We start from the raw sequence: 21,596 nt of genomic DNA, 5'->3' as shown, positions 1-21,596 counted from the left end.
TCCTTCATTACATACTAGCTTGAAATGCATCCTTGCATCCATTTTGAATGCCTCGACACATATTGCGATATAAAAAGTGTACACTTTGGCATGATGTGAACTACATCCACTCTAATTGTGCTCATTCACATTTTTTCTGTGCTCCCACAAGATTTTTACTCAAAAAATCTCAATGCATGATGTAATGATGGAATCTCAGGCATTTTGCGTGCCACAAAATGACAGAAATTGTGAGAGATTATGCTGGCAAAAAAATCATCTGAGCTGATTCACAACCACATCATACTTTCCCTTACTCCCTAGAAGAAGTTCACATTAATATCCAGGAAAAATAAAAGTCAACTTCAATCGATATGGGGATAGAGAGTTTATGCTTTTTGTGACTATTGGGTGCAAAGATTAACCTAGGAACTATGGGAAACAAATAAAAGATTTACATTCTGCATAGATAAATGGGAGTACTGCAGATTTTTGATTCCCTCATCAAAGCTTGCTGTGCTTATAGACAACAGAGTAGCTCAGCACAACAGTACAAAGATGTGGATGAGTCTACATAATTGCACACAAGCTTTAGAAAAAATGAACAGAACATGCATCATAAAGAAGAGCTGCAAAATAGTTTACGGAAAAGGGCATCATGATGACACTTTCATGGCATGTTACCCACCTACATATTGCAAAAAACACCTTGTACTTGATACCGACTTGAAAATACATTTTAATGATGGTGAACTTCGATAGCTTGGCGCTTTTTAAAGGGGCAAGAGCACAACCATATAATAAAGTAAAAAAAGTAAAAAAACGGGATCAAATATCTGGGTGTTTGGTTCGCCCCTCTCTTTTCTGATACTCTCAAATTGAACTTTGATTATGTTTTCAACAAAATGGACACGGCTATGCAACGTTGGAACCCGCTCTTCCTGTCCTGGTGGGGTCGGATCAATTCTATAGAAATGATGTTATCCCCTCTTCTTCTTTATACCATTTCCATGCTTCCAATACACATCCCAGTTTCTTTCTATAAACGGATTGATTCCTAGTTGCTGAAATTCTTATGGAATGGCAAGCGATCTCGGATAGCTTTGGCCTCATTGCGCAAGGATAAGGCCCAGTCTGGTGTACGCTTTCCGGATTTCAGACAATATCACCGAGCTTTTTCTTTGAAACAATCGACCAGTTGGTTCTCTTCAGATCTTCCGCACTACCCGCCCATCTGGCTAAGTATGGAATCTTCCTTTCTGTCTCCCTTTACTTTTCGCGAGTTCTTATCCTTCACGTCTTCTTTAGTTCACTTTCGTACGCCTGTTATCTCTCACTCCCGTACACTCCTTCTCCCTTACATAACATCATCTTATCCCTCCCTTCTTTCCATTCATGAGCAACCGATATGGCATAACTCCCTTTTCAAAATTCGTAATCGCACCATATTTTGGAAAACGTGGCATTCTCGAGGATTGTGTTGGATCTCTCAATCAATTTTTCACGATACTCCTCTCTCATTCCAGGAACTTCAATCCTCTTTCTCATTGCCCTCTTCTGCTCGAGCACAATATAAGGCCCTTCTCCCATTCCTGATCTTATATCTCCGCTCTTTGATACCATCTACCGATATTCCTTCGGACTGCAAAGCTACCTCTTTACTATTGGAGACGTCTCCCTCAGCCTCTGCTCTTTATAACTCTTTCCGATACTCTACTGGCAGATTAAAGTCTAAAATCGAGAATTCATGGGAATTGGATCTTTCTCAGGATTGAACAATACCTTTTTGGGACAAAATCTGGGCTAAACTTCATAAGGCCTCTAGAGCTGCTAACGCCACCCAAACCTTATATTTTATTTATAACAGAATTGTATGTACTCCTCATGCTTTGTTCCGTTTTTCACCTAACACACCCCCTATTTGTTGGTCTTGTTACTGCCCCCTTGCAGATCTTAAACACATGTTGTTTGAATGCCCTGATATATCCAAGTTCTGGCACCTAGTTTGGATGCAAATTCAAAAGATATTCCACCTTCAAATTCCCTTTTCCCCTTCGCAGGTTTTTCTAGGTTCCCTATCACCGCAATTACCGCAATCTCCTTCCCATTATCTGTTACTTGACCTTCTCGTTGCGGTGGCTTTCCACACCATTACTTCTAATTGGAAGCAGGCTGCAAATGTCTCATATCACTCTTGGTGGAATGCAGTTTGCTTCCATCATCGCCTGGATACTAATTACATATCTCCCATTTCCCTCGCAATTAAACGTAACCTGATTTGGCTCCCTTTGGTAACCTATCTCTCTTCCTTTGCTCCAGCGCACGACCCTCCTGACCCTGACACAGTTGAGGTGCTTAAGCCACCATGATTTTCTTGTTTCTTTAATGCCTTTTTTCTATGATATTTCGTTCTACTATATTATATGGTTTTTTCCATTCCTATATGTAGGTTTGGTTTGTGTAACTTCATGCTTGTTATATTCGCTTTTCACAAGACTTTTTATTGAACTGTTTATTCCTTGTATGTATTTATTATGATGATTATATCCCCTCTCCCCTCCCTTCTCCTTCCCTCTTTATTTCCTCAATAAACTCAATCTTAAAAAAAAAAAGTAAAAAAACGGAAAGGTGCAAAATACCATAGAAAAAAGATAACACTTTACTAAGCAAACAGTTAAAAATAATAGGGATAATATCAGGCATCACATTGCAGCAAAAATGTAATTCTCTGAATGTGAGTAAAAATAGAAATGAATCGATTTGACAATAATTCCTTTGTCCTAGACATTTTTTGAGAAGTAGCAGGACTTTGAAATTGTTCATTAAAGGGAAGACACAAATCACAGGAATGATTCAAGCATGCCACAAAGGGCTGAGAATCAGCCAATTCCCTGAATTGATGCACTCCTCAGGCATTTCCCTGGCAGCTCATAGAAATTCTTTTAGAAGAAGGCAGGGGGCATCTTCTCTAGTGTGCCAGTCAGCCAAGCAATGGTTATTAAAAGAGTAAACGGCCTATGTAGGTTGGGTGACCCAAAAACAATCTGAAAGAAGATCCTAGCAATCCCACTCCCATTTTGAACTCCAAAAAGATGCAATTTTGTATGTCTGGTGGCAACTAAACTCTCCCCCATTCATTCACGCCCTAAAATAAAAGATGGCGCAACAGAGTCTTAGGGCTAAACTGCATCTTCTTTACTCTCCCAGCCGGTTCCACTACCACAAAGAGTTCAAAGTTCCACTAGTTAAAGGAGTCGCGTGCATGCAGTTCACCCTCTAACACACATTTTCTTTTTTCACAGTGCTCACTGTATGGTTTGTCTTGAAGCTAGAGGTTCAAATATTTTTCAGGATGACTTCCAAATGACATGATCCTAAGCTTGAAGGATGGAAAAGTTATAGCTATAGAATGCCTCTTATTAGGCCATTATAGTCGAATTATGGGATGGATAACCAATGTCACAAAACAAAAACAGGTACCATAAATCTGATAACAGATGCGTTCTTTCTTCTTACCCCTTTCTTAACTTTTAATTCTCCTTTTCTGATTTCTACAATCATTCTTTTTGTCTCATGTTCTTATAAATCATTATTCTACGGTGGGGCGTTGCTCCTCCTCTCATGATCAGTACCATGTGTCTGCAACATTTTCTTTCCAGTGCCACTACTTTGCAAGGAAAATTCAAGTGTCTCAGTATTTTTTGTAACATGCTCTAACTGATTTTTTCCTTTTGGACGCCTTGTGCAACAGAATTCTCAGAGTTGTCTGCAATCAGAACACCATAGTTTACAGAATCTAGCTTCATGCCTAAGTGTTGTTACCAGTCCTTCTGTCTTCCCCAAGACTAGCAATACTCCCAATTCTTATGTCGCCTTCTCCATTGCCCTCATTAATCTGGTTAATTTGCTCTCCTTCCCTGGCCTTCCTATGAACTGAAAATCATACAGGTAAGGCAGTATCTGCTCTGACTTCAATACCTCTCTCACCATACATTCCATTAAACAGCTGTAGGGCATAAAGACCACACATGCCACTTATCAGTCCATTGGCATTTCCTTATTTATGAAGTACCTACCTGCAAACTGTATCCCCCAACAGCTTAAAGTCTTCTGATGTTCCTGCAGCAGCCTGAAGTCCAACTATAGTTTTCCCCACCTCTGCCGCAACCCACAGCTCCTCACCAAGGCTATAGCCTCATCCTAAACCATATGGCATATGGAACATTTTTCCTCCGTTATGTAGCTATTGGCCAAACTTCCTAGGATAGATAATGTGTTTAGCTGTATTTGTTTTTTGCCATCTTGGGCACAATTTCTAAAGTTGGTATCATTATGTTCTGAGTGTCTACCTCCTATAAAGTGTCCGTCATCCTGCCTGCATAAACATACTTCAGTAATTTGCCCCATACAACTTACTCTGGTCCTTTTACCAACTTCAAATTGTCATCCCAGCATTTCAGATGCAGCCCAGTGCATGCTATCAGTAACCCTCCCTGAAAAAGCTCTACTCATCTTCCCTCCAGCTGCCCTATCTGGCACGGGTGTAGCCATGGTTCCAGCGCCTCATATTTAAATACCGTACTCACCTTTTCCCATATTCCTCCTGTTGCCTTACCCCTTGCCCTACCTCCGGAGTCATCTCCCCGTCCTACAAAACATTGATCTAATGGGGTTTTACCTCAGCATTTGGAGCCTTCGTGTTTGAACTAATATGGTGACATGAAACAGCTCTGACAGGTCCATTCTAATATTGGTTCCCCACCCTTCCAGGCTCAAGTTGGACCTGAAAGTGCTTGTGTGGCATCTGTAACCCACTTGCTTTGTATTCTGTCGGTTTCAACCTCTTCCCATTTTACTTCTCAGGTTCTATACATCTCTTCACCATATACCCTAACAAAACATATATGGGCTTTCATGACAATGTCCATGTATTTAAAGAGAGCTACACTGCTCTCTTTCAAGGATTGCAGGGCAGTAAACAAAGATGCTACGCTATGTTGCATGAAAGGGAGCGAGCAGAAATGCTACATATTTACAAAGATAAGGAACATTTCTGCTCTCTCTTTGCTAATTTAAAATCCTAACTTATGGTGAGGTCAGAGTTTACATTCCAATTCCGAAAATGCCATTTTTAGAAAGTTACGTACTAAGGTGATGGGCTGTTTTTCCAAAAGCCAAATTGGCCCTCAAGAAAGTTTCACAAAATAGAAAAAAATAGCGGTGATTATTCAAGCTTCCTCTTTAAACAAACCAGGTCAGGTAAATCTATTTTCTTGGCCAGTGTATTTATTTCACGATTTACTCAATAACATTTTCCAAAAACATATTATGATCTTTCAATGTGTCATGAAAAAGAACACTTTTTAATTGATCAAATATACCCCATGGTATATTTGATACCATACATAACAAAACATGAATATAATGAATGACTGCGAATACGTACATCAAAACAATAAACATCAACATAAGTGGCGATTCCATATACACTAAACATTGTCAACATAGACAATAATCAGAACCAGGCAAACTATTCAAAGCCATAGGTGCTTATCACAGTTGTTCTTGTGTTCAAAATATTTTATTGATTTGTGATAAGGCAATAGACCAAACAAAAAAGAGCACTGATGAGGTACATAGAAATTTACAATATTCCATTAATATAATACCTGTACCTGTGCAGTATGATAGAATTACAAAGTAGAAAGATAAAAGTGGGGGAGGGTGGAATCAATAGCTATTTCAACAAATATATCGTAACAGAGCCACATAATAAAGTCCAACAAACTATACTTATTATATAATACAAACCCTTAATGGTATAATGCTATATAATTATCAGTTGGTTTCCAAAAAGACTGATAAGTAGATGTGTTATGAACAACATCCAACGTAGTCAGATCAGCTTCTTTTCTGGTAAAAAATATCCATGACCACCATGAATGAATTGACAATAATGAAGCATTTTTCCAATTGGCAATAATTGATGTTAGAGCAGCAGATAGTAAGAAGTCAAAGAGCTTGTTATTTGAATCTGACAGTTTTGTCAATATCGATTTACAAATCAACATATTATATGAAAGTGTATCTGGTAACTGATTTTTTTTTAATAACATTCCAAACCACTTTCCAAAACTTAAAGACAATATTACATTCGAAAAGCATATGCCTTATTGAACTTGGAACCAACTTACAGTGCCAACAATTAGGTGAATTTAGTAGTTTGCATTAAACAATTTTAATGGAGTCCACAGACAATTAAAAAGTATGAAAGAATTATTTTGATACAAGGACAGAGCTAACCATCCAGGCACACAATGTATCCATATTTTCCTCCATACGTGTTGAGAAATAGATACATTGAGTTCATTAATCCAAAAGGAAGAGATAAAATTAATGTTATTCTTGTCAAGATTATTCAATTTCTTTATAATACATTGACACATCATGAAATGAAGTGGCTACTGTTTGAACATGTTTCTGAATCAGATACGTTTTCCATTGGAAAAGTACTGGGAAATGAGTCAAGAATGGAATTACATACAAATTCGTACTTACGAAATATCTGATAGAAGCAGGATACATTTTTGTTGCAGTTCTTCAAAAGATAAACAAGTATTATTATGATATTTAGCTTTTGAGTACCAAATACCTCATTTATTCAAGACTGACAAAATTGTATGTTTTGATTAAGTTTTATAATGGGACAATACCATAAGGACATATTTAAGGTGTGAGAGATAGATGTTTGAAAGAGAGAATATAAATCCTATAATATTAATTTTGTAGATTTTAATAATGCAGATCTTCGTATTAGGAAGTTAGAAGAAGACATAGTAAGTAACGTAGGCAACGGAAACAGTGAAATCAAACTTTTCTTAACGAGAAGCCATGAAGGTGTGCAGTTAAACTCTGTATTGGTGAACCAAAAGGTGCTTTGTTTTCAAATAAATGCTTTATAATAATTAAAAACATCTGGTAAACCAAAACCGCTGTTACATATTGCAATTTTCAATTTATACGAGGTGTTTTATTATTCCAAATAAATTTCGATATTAAAGCGTCTAAAAACTTATACAACTTAAGTGGAAATTAATTAGGTATCATAGATAAAAGATCAAATATTTTTGGAGCAATAACCCTTTTAACAGAGTCAACTTTCCCCCACCAAGATAAAAGTAAAGCAGACCACTTATGCCTTTTGTCTTTGATATGCTAAAAAATATATTCACAGTTCAAAGTAATCATTTATTTAATGGTAGAGAGAATGTATATCAAGATATTTGAGTTTTTCCTTATGCCATATTATTCCAATATTGGGTAGCATATCAGGGGTGCAATGTACATTTAAATGAAAAAAATCAGTCTTAGAAGTGTTTAGAGTATAACCTGAAATCTGGGAATATGTTTGAATTAGATTTAATAGGAGGGGGGAATAAAAGAATCAGGATTACTAATATATACCTAAACATCATCAGTATAAGCTGAAGTTTTAATACCAACATCATTGATAGTAATAGCTTTTAGTTCTATGCAGTGTCTGATGGCGTTGAGCAAAGGTTCAACAGCAAGGAGAAAAAGCATAGGTGACAAGAGACAACCTTGCTGATTGCCTCCGGAAATACTATTTCTGGATAATGCAAAACCCTTCTGGGGGTGGCGAAAGCGATTAACAGTTGATTTGATTTTCTAAAAGACTTTGTCCTCTCAATATAAAATCTTACGCATATTCTGACATCCAACATGTAAAGGGATCTTTCCGCTATAGAAGTTGGGTTTTTGAAGTATGTAGGTAAGACAATAGGTTCATTTAGTTGAAATGACATCGGAACTTTCGGAAGGAATTTTGAATTCGTTCTCAGCACTACTTTGTCTTTCTTGAACTGCATAAAAGTTTCAGATATTCAAAAAGCTCAGATCTCACTGACCCTTCTGGCTGACATCAGAGCCAGAAGTAGAGCTGCTTTCCATGACACAAACTTCAAATTAGCTTTATGAATGGGTTCGAAAGGTGGCATCATCAACTGTGCAAGGACTGTGTTAAGTTGCGAAGGCACTGCTGGACGTTTTCTTGGAGGGAAAACCCTGAAAAGACTCTTCATAAACTCCTTCATCACTCTGTCAGGCCAAAGAGAAGGATGCCACGGCCTTCTGCGGTATCTTGAGATCGTCGCAAGATGCACCTTCAGAGATGAATGGGTTAGTCCTACTTTGGCTAAATACAGTAAATATGGAAGTATTTGATCTGGAGTTAAAAGCAAAGGGTATAGAGAGTGATCAAAACACCACTGGCAAAACCTTTTCCACTTTGCTGTGTAAGTTTTATTGGTGGAAAATACTCTTGAGTGAGTCAGAATATCACAACATTCTTGAGGAATATTCAAGGATTGGAATTCGTGGTCATGAGGTTCCAAGCTGATAAATTTAGCGAGCTTATTTGAGAATACACCACCTGTCCCTTGCTCATTGATATTAGATCGTGCACTGACGGAAATTGAACACGAGGGGATACCGACATTTGTAGAAGCTCCATGAACCAAACTGCCTCAGCCATGCAGGAGCTATGAGTATCAGGTGGCACGGTTCGAATTTCATTTTCCTCAGCACCTTTGGAATTAGAGAGAATGGGGGAAATGCATAAGCAAACTTTCCCATCCATTGGAACTGAAGAGCATTCCCCCATGAGCCTTTTTGAGTGAATCTGCTCAGAAACCTTTTGCATTTCTTGTTGTCTCGAGTGGCAAAAAGATCAAACCCTAGAGTTACCCATAGGTTAAATATCTGGAGAAGCCAATGTTGATCTAGCTCCTATTCGTGGCATAGGCTTGCTGACCTGCTTGAGGAATCTGCCCAAGTGTTGTGGATTCCTGGGACATGCTGAACCTGTAGAGTGAAATCAAACTTTAGAAGCCACTGCCAGATTTCTTGAGCTTGTGCTGATAAAGTTTTCAACCTTGTTCCCCTTGCTTTAGAAGATAAAATATAGTGGTCATGTTGTCAGTTCTGACAGGGACTGGGGAATTGTGAATTCTGGGGAGAAAAGCCTGGAAACCTAAAAACACTGCTTCTAGTTCCAACATATTGATGTGCATCTTCCCTTCTTGCCTGCTCCAATGGCCTTGTATTTCCAGGTCCTGTAGATGTGCCCATCCCTGCAAGCATGCATCTGTTCTCATTATGTTACTGGGAGGTTGAGCTTGAAAAGTAGGCCTGCAGAAAGATTTTTTCTTAGACCCCACCATGACAGAGCTTTCTTTATTAGTGGAGTGACATGGACTAGATCTTTGAAAGATCCTTGAGCTTGAACCCATTCGAGGTCGAGAAGTTCCTGAAGTGGTCTCATGTAGAGTCGACAGTTTGGAACTAACGGAATGCTGGATGAGAGCATTCTCAGCATGGACTTGTACATCCTCACTGAAACTGACTCTCTTTTTTGAATTTGAGAACTCAGTTTTAAAATGTTCTGAATGATATGCCTTTGCTTCTCTTATGTTCAACATTGCCCCTAAAAACTGTAGAGTTTGTGAAGTCTCAGAGAGGATTTTTCCACATTTATTTTTAAACCTAGGGTCACAAATAGCTTTCTGCAAGCTCTTAGTGAGTTCTGAGTGCAAGATACATCAGACCTTTTATTAGTTAGTCGTCCAGATAAGGATAGACCTGATGTCCTTGTTGTTTCAAATATGCTGCCACTGGCACCATGCACTTCGCGAACAGTCTTGGTGCGGAACGGAGACCAAAGGGCAACACTTTGAATTGGTAGTGGCACCCCGCCACCTCCAATCTCAGATACCTTTGGTGTTTAACGTGTGTTGAAACATGGAAGTATGCATCTAATAGATCTAAAGATGTCATATAAACTCCTCTGTTCAGCATTAGAAGAATCTCTTGCAGTGATAACATTCAGAGTTGCTTTCTGATATACTTGTTTAAACCTCTTAGATCATCACCTGCCTCCATTTGGTACTTTGTTTTTTCTTTATTAGAAAACAATTTGAGTAGAATCCTTTCCCTCGATGATTCTGAGGAACCTCCTCTATTGCCCCTTTTATAAGGAGATTCAACATCTCTTTCCTTAGTAAGGATAGGTGTTGATGTTTCTTGAGAATGGGAGGTCGGGCCGGTGGTTTTTGAACAAACTCTAGGGTGTGACCATGATGTATAATGTCCAACACCCATTTGTCTGATGTTATTGACAGCCATTGTTGGTAAAACTGAGAAAGGAAGTAGTTCTGATGAGGTTTGCTTCCTGACGAGGTGGTTGGCGCCCTGAGAATGTCACTGCCTCCTACCGCTGTCCTGTGATTTTCCTCTAGCTGATGTCTTTCTTCTCTTCGCTTGTTGATGGTAAGGTGCATTGGTCGATCGTAACTGTTGTTGATTAGGATATTGTTGATATCCTTGTTGCTGGTAGGGTTGGTATCTATATGATTGAAACAACAGCCTTTGTTGGTAATGGCCTCTTGCTCCTCTACCACAAAAGTACTGAAACCTTTGTTGTTGAAGGATCCCTAAAGCACGTGCTGTGTCTGTATCAGTCTTGATTCCCTGAAGAGCATCATCCATGTGTTTATCAAAAAGATGTTCTCCATCGAATGGCATATCAACAATTTTTGCTTGAATTTTCGGACGGAAAGGGGTGGCTTTGAGCCAGCCCTGTCTGCGAAGAGCGACAGCCCCTGTCATCTGCCTAAAAGCCACTGATGAAACTCTATGGCTATGTCAATCATTTCAGAGGCTGCCTTAGCCCCATCTTGAAGAATTTGCATCACCTCTTCCTTCTCATCCTCAAGAAGGTGAGATAGCAAAGGAGCTAATTCAGACCACATTTATCTGTCATACTGGCTTACTATGGCTAAAGCATTTGATGCTTTAATGGACGCGGCTGCCATAACCACAAATCGTTTACTTGTGCCATCTAGTTTTCTACCTTCCTAGTCTGGTGGAGCGGAATATGTAGCTGCCGGGCTTCTAGAGCGCCTCTGCGTTGCGTGCATGATCACTGATTCCGGTCAGGGGATGACCTATCAGACATGCCGGAGATGATTCTGGGGCTTTATATTGCTTCTCCATCCTCGGGACTGAAGCTGAAATAGAAGCTGGATTTCTCCTAATTTGTAGTCCTTCCTCCCATATATAGCTCACCAATTGGATTGTCCGAATTGACTTCCTAGCCGAATCTTTGAAATCATATAAGAAACAGTCTGCCTGTTTCACTGGAAGAGGAAGATCAAACCTTTTTGAGGCTCGCTCCATTAACTCATGGAATCCTCCAATATCCTCTGGGGGAGAATGTGCTGGGGAATGTGAAGGCGAAGGAGATGACGGAGCAATATACTGATCCCATTCGCCACCCACAGGCTCTTCCTCCTATGTCAGCTCTCCTTTTTCTGGTTGTTCTTCCACATCACTCTCTATATACTCATCCCTGATGACTATTACTGTCGAGGGATGTGTCTTCTGTGAGGCTTGCTGTGGTGCTGCCTTCTCAGCGGAGGGTGCGCTCTGCGTCTTACCTGGTGTGTCAGATAAAGGAGCATTTGCTTCCAGAAAGCGTCTATAATAGTCCTTAATCATGTGTCTCAGATGGTGACCAATGAAATTGGCACCGACATAGTATCTTCTCTGGGCATTGGAGGATTATCCTCCTCCTCCTCATACTCATAAGTGTCCTGAAAAGATTTGTACCTCTGTGATCTTGATTGAGGACGATCTTTTAAAGAAAAATCCTCATGTAAGTATTCAATTTTGTCCTGATAGTCTTCCTCATCCTTGTCTTGGCATTTCACCTTGAGCTGAGAGGGACTATACACAGGTTCAAAAGAACCATCCTCATCTGATTCCTGCATTTCCAACAGATGGGATGGTGGTAGCAGTGAGACTTTGCTCCAGGATGCGAATTCTGATGAAAATCTTCCTGAATCAGGTATGACTGAGGACCTTTTTCTTTCCGTCGATGAGCCCGTCGACGGTTGAAACCTCTTTAGAGAAATGGTCATCGACGAACTATGTATATTTGGAGACTTGAATACTATTGTCGATGAGGCTGTTGTGGACGAGGTTGTCGTCGATGTCATTGACGGAGATGTCGTCGGTGGTGCCGTTGTCGCGCTGGCCGTCGACGAGGCTGCCGTCGTCAAAGTTGAAGTTCCTGCCGTCGACGACGCTGTCGTCGTCGGAGTAACCGTCGTCGACACCGTCACTCTCATCAACGAGGCTGCCGTCGACGGGGCCTTTTTCTCCACAGATTTCTTATGAGGAGTGCAAGACACTGAAGAAGAAGACTTCTTAGGAACACCTTCAGGAGGCAGTAATTATGGCACCTTGTCCTTAGTTTTACTGACCTTTTGTTTTTTAGAGTCAGTTTTTGAAACAGTAGGCTCTAGTTTCCTCTTTCTTTGAAGTAGAATCAGCCTCTTCAGCCTCTGAACCAGAATCTGATCTGGATTTCTTCCTCTGTAGCCACAGAAGCAAACGTGCTTCTCTGTCTTTAAGAGTTTTGGCAGGGAAAGTTCTGCAATGCTTTCACACCTTAGGAACATGCTTTGGATATAAGCAAACCACAGAGAAAAAACTGAGCAGAGCTCAGGAAGACGTGCGGTTAGAAATCTGAGGTATGGTGGCTCTGCAGCAGATTATGATCTCAGGGCTGGCGTCCCATTGGATGACTTTTGGACCATATACTGATGGTGATGGGTTACCAAAGTGTAATACCTTTGTATTGATTTTCATGGAATTTTTCTTTTATACTGCTATATTTCTAATACCGTGAAACTCCCACCATGACGACGGGGAAGATTTGAGTATGTGAATCTATGAAAGATTCAATGCTGGAGAATTGACTTTAGTTAACAAATTAAGAAAAAGTTCTTTACTGATTATGGGAAGCTCAGTCAGGGAATGAGGATTCCTAAGAGCAATCAATTGATTACCAGGGAAGGTACTAGCGGACATACTGGCTTTAATGGCAATAAGCTTGTCAGTGAACAAAGTACTACGCTTGTTACAGAAAGATTGAGTTGGAGGTAATTTTATTGCTACTCTGTCACAGTTAGATAATTCAGAAACAATCACAAATATGTCTTTAGATTTGTTTGGTGAGTTCATTCTTGTTAGAAAAATAAGTGGCCTTGGTTTGTAGGACAGAATTTTTATAATGCTTAAGTTGAGCCTGATAGATATCTTTGTTATCTGGAAAATAATTTTTTCTCCAGTTGCGTTCAGTGCAGTGCAGGGCTAATTCTTTAAGTTATAAATCTTCCGTGAACCATCTCAGAGAGTCATGATGCCTGGCCGTTTTGTCTTTCCTAAGGGGAGCATGGATGTTGCTGGCATCTGCCAGCCATATTCTGATATCTCCTTCATTTAGATTGATATCGGAATGTTTCATAGGCATGGTGGATGCTAGAGATTTGCAGAAGGCATTGATGTTAGAGTGAGTCCAGTTCATAGCTAATAGTTCCGCCCTAGCTGGGGTTTTGGAAATGGTCAGATTGCTAAGGGTACATTTTATTAAGAAATGATCAGACCAAGCACAAGGCGAGGGCGTTAGGGTAGACACCATGAGGTTAGAGGTCCAAACTTGATCAAGGGTGTGTCCTTTTATATGAGTGGGCAATGTCACATGCTGATCACAGTTCAACAGGTCAGTTAGTTCTAATGAGCTTGGGCCACCCATCTCATTGTTGGCCCATTAGTTAAAATATCCAATAAGTAACATTTTAGCATGGTTGATTACTAAGTGGGATATTTGTTCCCCTAATACATGGGGGAGATGAGGATTGTAGTGAGGGAGACTGTAGATCAGAACACAAATCAGAGGGGTGAAGGAAGAGTCAAGTTTGTTGACTAAACCCTCTACTGAGGTAATGTCTAGGGCATTGAGTGTGATAAACTTCAGATCCTGATGGATTATGGCAGCAACCCCTTTGCCTATTTTTCTTGTAGCCCAATTAGTCTGAAGAATGTAGTAGTTACTTGAGATTGCTGCGAGGATTTCTGGCTAGGACTCAGGGGAAAGACAGGTTTCTGTTAATAGGAGTATGTCCGGTTTTACAGAGTCTAGTAAGTGAAACATTTCTAATTGATGTATCACCAGTGACTGTGTGATCAGACAAATGATTGTTAATTAAGTCATCCTGTGGTTAGCCTGCTTAGGGGTGTTGTCTTCAATAGAACACAGTACATTTAGTTTGGGGATAGAATCCCAAATGTTTAAGATCCTTGAGTTAGCTAATCGGGATGTAGTAGTGGGGATTGAGTGAGTAGTCGGTATAGTAACAATGTCTCAATTCGAACGAGGAGTAGGTGAAAATTTGGGCATAGTGACTAGCCCCTATCCCTGGACAGCCACGGATGGGCGCAGATGGGCTTGCCTTTGGCGCGGCCGCTGCGTGCGACCGCTGCACGTGTTTGCTGCGCTCCCGCACTGCAGCTGGCATTAAATGGCCATGTACTGCTCTAAGCTCACCACCAATAATAAGTGGCATATTACCTCTTTTAATCACTTCAGAAGTAAAGATAGACCAAAATTTAGGTTCATCATTTGTTGGACCATAGACATCAATAATATGAAAAATGGTAGTTACAATTTTAATTTTTGATATAATATAATGCCCTTCTGTTGCTGAACATTTAGATAGTATTTGAACGTTTAACTTTTTTGTAAAAAGGATAGCAGCCCCGTTCTTTTTATTAACTGCACAAGAAGAAATAGTGTTACCCACCCACCGTTTATTCATATATGATAAAACTGAATCATCTATATGAGTTTCTTGAAGTAGGCAAATGTCAGCTTTATATCTGGCTAAATAATCAAAAAGTTTAGTTCTTTTAACTGGGTGTCATAAACCTTTAACATTAAACTAAACAACTTTAATTCTATTAATATTATCCACAAACAGCAAAAAATCAGCTAGAAAAGAGAAAGATAAAATATAGTTTAAGGGATTAAAGAGTAGCTCCAGAAGAAGATGATAGGGTAAAAAGGAAAAACAAGGACAATACATATAAAAACAACATAAAAAACATAAATAATGTTTTAGAATCGCAGTCATGCATATGCAAGATTGACTTGCCTAGACAATGCCCTCATGATGAATATCGACAAATAGACTTAGAATAATATTATTCAAAAGTATGAATGTAAGAAGAAGTGTTACTCATTTCCTTGGATAGCAGAGAATGCTGATCTAATAAAACGCAAATATCCTCAAGGCTTTGAAAAGATATTGAGATACCATCCTTAACTGTTATTGAATTGTCAAGAGACTTTCATTGAAAGACTAGCCATGTCTTTGTGAATATTTTTAATTTCTAAAACAATGTTATGTATGTATTTGAGCGTACTGCTAGTAATTCTTCCAATAAACTAACTAAAGAAGGCTTATTCGAATCCACAATTTTTGACTTTACTGGTGGGGGAGAAAATATTTGTTTACGTTTGTTAGCTGTAATGTGCACATTTTTTCTTTCCATATTAATATCTTCCTTGCAAAATACGTATAGATGACATCAAACTCACTTCAAATGCAAAGAAATAAAGTTAAACAAAAAAACTCCAAAGCCTCATCCTCGCCCTTTCCTCAAAATGTCTCTGCTTTCCTGACAGGAAACTCCAGCAGCACTCCTCAGGACAGCTCGGTGGAAAGGCACAGCATGATTAAAAGCCTTTCAAACTAGGCAAAAGGACACAAAAACAAACTCCATAGGAAACGCTGGCCATCTTGTCAAGCGGGCTCGTGTGAGTCCCCTATCACAGTTGTTGCAGATGTCATGACCCTCTTTGAAAAAACGTGGGGTTTTCAAGGTTATTTGATGGGATTTTCGTTCAAGATGTTTTTCCACTGTCCAAACTGATTTTGATGAAGGAGTCCCCAAGGTTTTATTGTTGATGTGTTTCGAACCATTGTCCGTTTAGGGTTCTCATCAGGACATAGACTGGTCAATTTTTTGTAGAGGAATAATATGTAGAATGTATTAACTGCTACCCACCCTCACTGTGATCTATTTGACTCCATTAAAAAGCACAAAGAAGTCTAACTTATATCCTCTGATACAAACAGATTCCATGAGTTGTTCGTGAATTCATTATAACTTGTTATCAGCAACCATACAACTTTCATTTGCTGGCCTCTGATCTGAAAAAGGAAGAGTTTTAAATATGTTGAATTGGTTATTTGTATTTAGAGGATAAAAACACATCCTTGTATAGAACGTGTAGGTGTTACACTGGAACACTAGGTCTTTTTACCTAATGAAGAAGGGATAGTCTTTTGCAATTTTATCGTGCCGTACAGGAGTGTTCTAAAGCGTAGCCTAGCATGAACACGAGGAATGCTTCCTTTTCCAGCAATCGTGGGCTGGAACAAACTTGCTACATTGTGTACTGCCATCTGTAACCTTCCTGGCTAAAGCTGGTGTCTTTTTAACCGCCTACCCCGACAGGTGAGGGGACATCAACTGAATTCTGCACTTTCTGCTGGAGAAGAGAGTCTCTCTGAGTGTCTAGAAGTTTGATTGCCTGATGGGAAGGAGTCTGCTTGACCCCGCAGGAGGAGAGACTGGCCAGAGGTAGAAGCCTATGGTATCCTCAGGATAGTGGGAAAGCCGGAGGAAGCTGACTAACTGACTGCGAGCTAGGAGTGCCCTGTACTGCAAAGGGCCATTTTGGCGTCCCTAACCCAGCTACTGGTGGGAAAAACTTTACATAACTGCCTATTTTGTCCGGGTTGAAGGCTTCATCTGACTATTTTATGACCTAAGCCTGATTGCAGCTACAAATGCATGAATCAACCTGGTTGGAGTTGGACCTGTTGTTTTGATGACATTGGCTTGATCAGGCTGACACTGCCTGTGCCAGCCAGGTGAGGGCTGTACCGGCCATGTGGACGGCGTTGGCTGGACCAGGACTGAATCTACCATAAGACTGTCATAGCCCTGCTAGGGCTCAGACCTGCCTTGTGGCTGAGTCTGGCAAGGACAGCTGGGGCCACATTAAGGCTCCATCCACTAATTCCACTACATTATGGAGTAAAAGCCAGGCAGCAACAGGTATATAAATGTGTCCGTGCTCAGCCTATGCAGCTGACCCTGAGACTGTTGTCGCTTGTGATAAGTCCATCTATGGGAGGGACTAATAGACTACCAGATATATTCTACGGGGAGGGAGTGTGGGTTCACCATAAACTGTTACCCACTACACCAGACTTGAAAAAAGGGAACTGATTCCACAGTTGACTTCTCAGGGAAATTTGAGACTGCACCTACACCTAATCGATGTGCTTATCATAACTACTGGGCTCACCTGTTTTGGTTTGAGCTTGAGGGGGCTCCAAAACTATAGCACTGTAAGGGAGAAGAGTCACCACAGTCACTGACTTGTACCCTTAATTTATTTGCTTAGCATTTAGTTCTGCTCTGTGATTAAAAAATACTTTATCTTGTTTAAAAGCCAAGCACTGGGCTGGTCTTTGAAGTTATTGTGTTTGTTGATTGACTGGTGAGTTCTGAGATTGTTCATACCACACAACCTCCCAGAGAAGCCTGTGACTTCTCGTCCTCACTCTCCTAGGAGTCAAGTGCGGAAAAGGTTGCACTTGACTCATTTTGCAGAGCCATAGTGGAATGGCTCCCAATTGACAAATTATCTCAACAACCATATTTGGTGCCCACTACCCTCTGACTGCCCTGTAGCTCCCAGAACAAGGTCTGACACACGCTACCCTGAATTTAATGACCAATGTGTGGAACGTATCATTTCTTCACTTGCAATGCAACCGCATTAACTTGGATCTGTCCTACAATTGTGTCAGAGGAACAGGCTATGTGTTCTGTTATGTGATACACGGTGCAGGATATTTATCCTAACAATTACAAATACATTTTAACTCGATTTTTTGTGCATCGTCTAAAATGCTTATTTAACCTGTATTAAATAATATCTGTGAGCTGGTGGGGTCTACTAAAATGGTACTGAAAGAGTTTGGGTCAATACTCCCAACCAGAAAGCTGATGTCTACATATGTTACAAAGTTATGAAAGGTTAAGTATTTCATATTTTACCAGGCAAGAATAAATTATTGACTAATCACATGTCTGGGTTCAAGAAAGAAATTGGTTAACTAATGAGTCTGAGCTTGTAAGAACATCTCCTCTGCTTCCAGCTACAAAAGCCTGCTGGCGAATAGAGGGAAATTAGCAGGCAGTGGTCATTCACATCCCAACATTGTTCGTAGGGTCAAAGTGACCCACTACACTCTGGACGTCATTTAAAGATAGCATAAAGAGTGGCATGCTGATGAGACCAAAAAGTGTCAAGTGAACTATTTCTGGCATGTCAGCTCTGTTGCCATTTGGCCCTCGTTAGTCTTCTATGACAGGCTCAAGCACAGTGACTCAAAGTCAGGACAGTCCTGATGAGACCTACATACTCCTGAATGAGTGAAAATGGCGTCAGCAGCAAACTAGGTGATACAATGCATCATTTACATTGCTCTGACTTTTGACGTCTGTATGCTTGTACACATATTGTTGATTAAATGGAAATTGTAAAATGTGTGGACTGTAGCATTGTTAGCTCGTATTTATTGCTTTTCAGTTAAAGAAAACGCCCCAGGAGAAAGGGTTTCTCCCTAGGGAAAACTATTTTCCTTATAGAGAAAAACAATAACTAAGCAAAAGAGATGTGTGTTTGCATAGCTGAACCTTTTCCCCCTGGGAGGAGTTGTCCGTTGTGGCAAACTCCACACAGCAGGAATAAGATCCCACAGGGAATGTCACAGGACCTTCCAGGGAAAACATGGAAACATGCACCTGGCACAGCTTTCCTGGGAATCTTTATAAATTATGGAAGTTGTAAACCTACACTCACACGGAGGCGTAACTCTGTGAGTACTGATTTATGACATTCTTTGTAAATTGAGCCCCAACCGGTTTGTTGGTAATCTTTTGATGCGTGTGGTTTTCAAAAAAAGTTGAGTTACATTTTTTCTGCAAGGTCCTTGTTATCTGCTTTGCTGAATTTTGCAGTTGTGCCAAGTTAGTCATACCACTATGATACAAACACAGGAGCCTCATTAATAAAGCATAGCTGGGGACACCAATCTTGTGACATTTTTGCAGGAGTCAGTCCAAACAGAGCACATAATGCATGCCCTGGGCTAGTTCTAGTAGCATTCTGTCAAATCTTTATCTTTTGCGCGTTTTGCCAGATTTAGCTGATGAGGTTTGTGTTATATGGCACCGTTCTAACAAGCTGCCTTAAAACTTAGTTATAGTTTCTCTTTTCCCTATGGTTCTCATCAAAGCTGAGAGAAACATAGCAAGTTCTACCCTATGCTTCAACTTTTATTTGATAATTGTACTTCATAAAATCTGAGAGGTAAAGGGGGGCCTTATTAAGCAATGTTATCAAACCATGGGGTGCTAATTCTTCTCTGGCTGGTTTGCAAACTGTGTTTATTTAGCAGTGCGACTGATGCACTAATCAGGTGTATTGCAAAATGTACATCTACAGGAGGCTGGACAAACTCTTGCTTCAGTATTAACATTTTTATTTACATTTTGTTACCCCTCTGCAAATTCCAGTGGACACAATGATTGGGGCCTGTAATGGACAGCAGATCTTTAGCCATAAGTTCACTTCTTTGCAAGAGAACATTTCATGGGAACGTGTCCTACTTTATAAATCAATGTTCATTTGGAAGAATGACACAGGGGAGCATGAGTGGTCCTCTGGCCCAAGGCACCTCCCTGTGAGGCTACTTGCTACAATTCCCAAAGGGGAAACTGTCCCAAACTGACATTTTCCCCTTTGCAGATAAGTTACTACCCCGATTCTGGTGTTCGTAGCTATTTGCTAGATTGTGATCACAATTGTGGTCTTCATGTCATTGTGACTTGCAAATAAGAGAAGCCACCATTTTACAGCGCCAAGTAATTCAGAATGATTCGCAAATGTTACTTTGAGAGCTAGAAACACGTTTCCAACTGAGTAAGAACATTGGGACAGAGCTTTTTTGTGGTCTGGAGGCTTTTGATTTTGGGAATTGGAGGCTCTGCAATTCCCAAAAATGTTTGTGCATTAGCCCTCAAGCCCTTGTTTTTGTGTTTTCAATTTCTGTAAATGATAATCCAGAATAGCACATACCATAACCACAAGGCTGGGACCCACAGCCTTTTGGTGGGGTAAGTCAACACCACCTTAATACTGCCAAAAGCCGGGGCATATTTACAAGTCCCTTTTGCTGACAGTGCGTCACATTTTGTGATGCACCAGCGGTTCATCTTGCTGCCCCTATTCACAAGGACACATAAAGCCACCTTGCATGGCTTTTCCTATCCTTGTAAATATGACCCTTCTCACGCAACACTTTACGTGAAAGGGGCATAACATGGGTGTTGCTGTGGGTTTTCCCATGCATCACCCATGTAGTCTGCAGCATTTCCAGATTTACGAGAATTAATAGACGTGGAAATGCGTCAGAATGGTACGCCACCCCTGCATTCTGCAGCATACATAGGAAGAGGGAATCACCTCCTTTTTAATGTTTTTGTTATAGTTTTTGTGCAAGAATGTACCCCATCCTGCACAAAAACTTTCGCCCCACAGCGCAGGCACCCTTGCTCCATTGGAACGAGGGTGCCTGCATGGCACATGGCGGCCGATTGTGCACCAGCGCAGTAGAAAGCACAGGGATGCATCGTATTGTTGTAAATATGACGCATCTATGTGCCTTGAACGTGCTGCAGCATGGAGCAGCCAAATGTCTTGCGGTGCTGCACTGCGGTACTTTCTTGTAAATAAGGCCTGCAGTATTTACTGGGGTGAGGTACTACTACAAGGACCTATTCACTAAAATTTTCACACAGTCTCCTTGAGGCAGGCGCAGAGTTTCTCCTAACATTCCACATATTGCATGTGTGCTGCACTGTACAGTACACATCCCATGGTAAAATGTTTAGGCAAAGGATTTTGCACTGGAAGTGTATCCTTTCAGTAAAAACCTGTGTTAGACATCACACACATGCATACACACATCTTTGCATCATAGTGGAAATGTGTGTGTATGGCAATAGGAGGGCTGTTTGTGAGTAAGCATTGGGAATGGGGAGCCATAGGCCATGTTTGGTAAATATGGTTCTACACTGCTTTCTCACCCTAGAGCAACACAGTGCAGCAACCTATAGCATGCACACTAGCTTAAGTAGCATGACAAGGGAAAGCCAAAAAAAAACAAAGAAAAAGCCAACAGGATTATATATGAGAACAGAGTGACACAGGCTCATATTCACAATAAGAGTATATGCACATTTTCCATAGAGTATGCTCACAGTCAAACATTCTTACAGACACCCATTATCACAAAGTGTAACAAATATACCGTCATCCACGCGTACAGATGAACAGTTTACTATGTTTGTGTGCAATAGGATGACCAAGGTGATGGAAATCAGTGCCGCACAGTGAGGAACAGTAGAGGAGAAAAGAGATGTGCAACAAGAGAGCACAGATGCTTTAAAGTCATCTCTGCTTGTTCGGTGCCCCTTGGAGAGAGGATGTGGCGTTATGGCTAGTGCTGCCGACTTTAGAACAGCAAAACCAGTTTTCCTGTGAT

Source organism: Triturus cristatus, chromosome 9, assembly GCF_964204655.1.
Source record: "Triturus cristatus chromosome 9, aTriCri1.1, whole genome shotgun sequence".
In the NCBI taxonomy this organism is placed as follows: domain Eukaryota; kingdom Metazoa; phylum Chordata; class Amphibia; order Caudata; family Salamandridae; genus Triturus; species Triturus cristatus.
This window is presented reverse-complemented; position numbering follows the sequence as displayed.